Consider the following 5,553-nt stretch of genomic DNA (forward strand, 5'->3'; position numbering starts at 1 on the left):
TGATTTCACCTTGATGCCATGTGGCCCGGACATTCTTGATGGCGTCATTGTACAATCCTCACATTCCATGAGCTTCTGGCTTTCCATAAACAAGGGAAGAACAGACATGGGAGTGGGCACAGGCTATTTTGATCTTAAACCCTCAGTCTAGGAGGATGTTCCTTCTCTTCAGTGACTCCAGACACAGTGGTGGGCTCCTGGTCCCAGCTCCCAGGAGGGGCAGTATGAGTCTTTCATGGTGGTGTGGGCCTATCCCAGGAAAGGGAGGGGGAGGAGCCAGACATACCTGGGGCAGATGTGAAGCCTCAAGTACAGCAAAGAAAAGTATCCACGACCCTTTGACTTCATAATTCTATCCCTAGGGTCATATCCCAAACATGTTCTTACTCAGCTCTGTGAGGGCACAAATATAGAGACGTTCACCCCAGGGATATTTGGAGAGGGGGCAGATTAGAGACCCTGAGTGTTCATCTTTAGGAGACTGTATAGATGTTACTCCACTGATGCTTCAGCTTCTAATTTTCTTTAATCAAACCACCAGGATTTGAATTTATGCTCTGTGACCTTGAGCAAATTACTTCTCTCTGAGCCCACTTCCTCATCTATAAATTGGAAATTCTGAAAAAATTCTTCCTTGGAAGAGTTGTGCTGAGACTTTAGTGTGACAGTATGCGCTAAACACCTGGCACATGGAGAAGCCCAGTAAATAATGGCCAGGAGCTGGGCGCAGTGGCTCATGCCTGTAATCCCAGCACTTTGAGAGGCTGAGGCGGGTGGATCACTTGAGATCAGGAGTTCGAGACCAGCCTGGCCAACATGGTGAAACCTTGTCTCTAGTAAAATTTCAAAAATTAGCTGGGCATGGTCGCAGGCACCTGTAATCATAGCTACTCAGGAGGCTGAGGCAGGAGAATCGCTGGAACCTGGGAGGCAGAGGTTGCAGTGAGCAGAGATCGTGCCACTCCAGCCTGGGTGACAGAGAGAGACTCCATCTCTAAATAAATAAATAAATAAATAAATAAATAAATAAATAAATAAAGGCCAGGAGTGGTGGCATTTGAAGCTTGCAAAAGGAATTGCAAATTCATTATTGTCTTGAGTGTTCCCCATCACAGCCTGTGGCTGCAGCGGGGGAGTTCACCCAATTTAATCTATGGCACATGGCTTGGGAGACTTCACTTCGTGGCTGTGCCCCTCAACTGGGCGTCCTTGTGTGAAATTGCTAACTTTTGTATTTTTTTGTAGAGATTAGGTCTCACTATGTGGCTTAGGATGGTCTTGAACTCCTGGGCTCAAGTGATCTTCCCGCCTTGGCCTCCCAAATTGTTGGGATTACAGGCGTGAGCCTCCATGCCTGGCCAAACTCCAGAGTTCTTTATTTAATACACCTATAATGAGCCAGACATTAGTGCAGGGCTGTCCAAACTTTCGGCTTCCCTGGGCCACACTGGAAGAAGAATTGTCTTAGGCCATACGTAAAATACACTAACGATATAGCTGATGAGTTAAAAAACATTGCAAAAAAAAAAATCTCATAATGTTTTAAGAAAGTTTACAAATTTGGGGCCGGTCGTGGTGGCTCACGCCTATAATCCCAGCACTTTGGGAGGCCGAGGCAGGCAGATCACGAGGTCAGGAGATCGAGACCACCCTGGCTAACACGGTGAAACCCCATCTCTACTAAAAATACAAAAAATTAGCTGGGCGTGGTGGCGGGAGCCTGTAGTCCCAGCTACTCGGTAGGCTGAAGCTGGAGAATGGTGTGAACCCGGGAGGTGGAGCTTGCAGTGAGCCGAGATCGCGCCACTGCACTCCAGCCTGGGCAAAAGAGCAAGACTCCGTCTCAAAAAAAAAAAAAAAAAAAAAAGTTAGTTTACAAATTTGTGTTGGGCCACATTCAAAGCTGTCCTGGGCCATAGGTTGGACAAGCTTGCTCTAGTGAATGAGAGATGAAGTCCTGGCCCAATAGAGTTTATAGTCCAGTGGAGGAGGGATAACATGAACAAGCATAGAACATCTATCAGGTAGTGAGAATAAGAAAATAAAGCCAGGTAAGGTATGGAGAATGCTGGAGTAGGTGTTGGGGAGGTGGTGGGGCCCGAAAATGAGAGAACCCTTCTGCAGGATTGAGAATAGTGTACAAGAAGCATGGCAGCAGATGCTGTTTCCCCTTGAAGGAGAAGCAGGCTATGTTGTTAGATTGGAGTGAGAAAGCAGGGGGAACAGTGAACCAATGAATAAATTATCAGAAAGGATCCCTACAGAATCACGTGGCTCACTGGAATACAGAATTTAAGAGGCCTTAGGCAATGCTGTGGAACATCCTGGTGAACTGGCTGTTGGAGACATTCTTTTGAAGATAGAATGTGTTGATATCCCAGAGTCTCATCCTGCTGGGGTCATTCCCAACAGCTGGGCTTGAGGAGCTCACATAGGCCCCTCTCCTGGATCCTGGAATGTGCAGTTGGCATGTGCTCAGGAAACCTGTGAGCACTGGCCATGAGCAAAAGTCCAGATGCCTTTTTTTTTTTTTTTTTGAGACAGAGTCTTGCTCTGTTGCCCAGGCTGGAGTGCAGTGGTGTGATCCTGGCTCACTGCAACCTCCACCTCCTGGGTTCAAGAGATTCTCCTGCCTCAGCTTCCCAAGTAGCTGGGATTACAGGCACCTGCCACCTGTAATAACAGTATTCTCTGTAATGATCTATTTTAATTTAAAAAAACTTTTTTAGGAGTTAGTTCTATGTTGTCTAGGCTGACTTTTAACTCCCTGGCTCAAGCAATCCTCTTACCTCAACCTCCCAAGCAGCTGGAACTACAGGTGTGCTACTGTGCCTGGCAGGAGTTTATCTTGTCCTGCGTCATGGACTGTAGTGTCCAGGGGTACCTAGAATTGTTCACTTATATGCTGGGAACAGTGGCAGGCCATGGTGTCAGGGCACTCACCAGGCAGAGTGTTCTTTTATATAACAATGCAGAATTTTTTTTTTTTTTTTTAGACAGAGTTTCACTCTCATTGCCCAGGCTGGAGTGCAATGGCGCTATCTCAGCTCACCACAACCCTCCTGGGTTCAAGCGATTCTCCTGCCTCAGTCTCCCGAGTAGCTGGGATTACAGGCATGTGCCACCATGCCTGGCTAATTTTGTGTTTTTAGTAGAGACGGGGTTTCTCCATGTTGGTCAGGCTGGTCTTGAACTCCCGACCTCAGGTGATCCGCCCGCCTCGGCCTCCCAAAGTGCCGGGATTACAGGTGTGAGCCACTACGCCCAGCAACAATGCAGAATTTAAAAAATGTAACAATGCAGAATAGTTAACAGCAAATCTCCGTATCTGGTAGAGTTAATGACCGTAACTCCAAGATCTTACATTTTGCTTTTATTTCTAAAAAGTAAACTTCTAAAAATCTTATACACTGGTATGTGTACCCATGAGTAGAGCTATATTATACTTTCTTGTCTAATTACAGGGATAAATGAAATATGATGATTGCTAATAGTACATGTATTTCCATTCAAGTATATATCCTAACATAACCCAATATAACCATTTAATATATTCTCTAATACAATATTATTAATATTAAAGTGAAATGGTTCTGATCATTACTGGCCTCCTCTAAGAGTACATGACAAGTACTTTAGTGGGTAGAACTGAAAGTGAAATTGCTTAATGTCTACAATTCCCGGAGCCCTCTGTGTGCAAGTCTTCAAAATTACGGTGACTTAAGTCCCATCCTACCCGTTTTCCCCAGCAGTCCTGCAGCAGGAGCATTTATTCCTATTTCATAGTGTGGTCTGGCGGAGCAGAGCAGACAGTGTGGTCCCCAGGAAGGGATGAGCTGCTTTGGCTTTCCAGAGCACTCACTGGCTACATGACCTTGGGTATTCCACCTCGTTTTAAAAATGGGGCAGATAATCCTCAGGAGATTGCAAGAAGAATCAGAAAAGCTGTGCAGAGCAGCTTTGTATTATAAACACTAGGACGCTACCTACATGCTGCAGGTCCTAAACTAGTGCAGTGCCACGCAGCACACTGGGCCTGTGGCCACTGATGTTCACAAGGCATCATGGTCAACGGAGCTTCTGCATCTGAGCGAGCCAGTACAGATATTCATTCAGGAGCTCCGGGAAACTGGATTTGCTCTCTAGAGGGCAGCTCAAAGGGCCCATTCACTCACATTCCACCCAACGGCATTCCTGGCCTCCGGTCACAGCCTCAGACACGGAAGTTCTGCAGGGTTTGCCAGTCTGTGGGGGTGAGTGCCCTGACACCATAAACTGCCCACTGCTCCCAGAAAGAAAGAAGAGCTTGGAATATGAGACTCCCCAGGTCTCCTGACCCTCTTCCTTCTTGGAATGAGACCCACGTAGTGCTCAGGGGATTTCTGGCGTTGGCCATGGACAAGCAACCAGCAGTGGGCTCACTTTAGGCACCCAAACCACAAAGCCCACCTCAGGAAGCCAAATTTCAACTCTGGCCCCTGGGGCAAACTTCTAGCAACCAGGCCAGAGGCAAATGTCAGACAGGATAAGGGATGACATCCCTTCAATCAAGTTGAAAATGGGAGGGACTTAGCAGTTTATAATAAAGCCATAAAACTGGTACTGACTCTCGGTGAGAGGGAGAGGCGGGGTAGGGTGGTGACTAGAGAGCTGGTTCTGTGACCTTGGGAAATGGTCTCACCCCTCTGAGCCCTGGAGATGACCTGATGGGGCAGCTAGGAGGGCCAAATGGAAGGACTGCAAATAAAAGGCACTGGGAACTCGCAGGGGCTACACACATGTGAGATCTTCCCAACGAAATCAGCCTTAGCTTTAAAACCAGCAAATTGTTAGCAACAGGCTCTCACCTTCCTCAACACCCACAGCATTGCCTATCTCCCTGTGATAGCTTGATTCTAAACATAACAGCCTGCCTTTACTCAGAAACCAGGACTGTGACGGGTTTTGCACACATTCTCTTTTCACTTTCACAGTGTGTGACTATGGGCATGCAACTTATGTTCTCTGTGCCTCAGTTTACTCAAGTGTTAAATAGGAATACTCACATGAGGATTACATGAGTTAAAATGGATAAAATGCTTAAAATAGTAAATTATTTAAACTTCATCAAGTCCTTGGTACATGACCGTAGTACAATTATTTGTTAAATACATACATTTTAAAGAAACGTCATCATATCCACACACCTATGAGGCACCTGCCCAGGACCACAGAGCCAATCAATCAGGTGATGGGTGATTCCAGGTCGGCAGGAAACCACCGCCCACTGATACAGGGACTGCACCATCCATCCTTGGTTTGCATGGTGCCTGCCATGCTTCCTGTATTACTGTTAAATACACGGGGCAGGCCTTTGGAGGATCCCAATGTTTTAAAAGGGCAATACGAATAAGATTCTAATACATAAAAAGTATGAGGGCAGCAAGAATTTAGTTACAAAACCAAAAATCCTCAAAGAGAAGCCACATAGCACTGTGCAGTGTTACTACTGCCTCGAGTCTGGACAGGGCACAGGTGACCAAGAGCCAAGTCTTATTTAACTGATTTCACAAG

Source organism: Hylobates moloch, unplaced genomic scaffold (genome assembly GCF_009828535.3).
Source record: "Hylobates moloch isolate HMO894 unplaced genomic scaffold, HMol_V3 SCAFFOLD_19, whole genome shotgun sequence".
NCBI lineage: Eukaryota > Metazoa > Chordata > Mammalia > Primates > Hylobatidae > Hylobates > Hylobates moloch.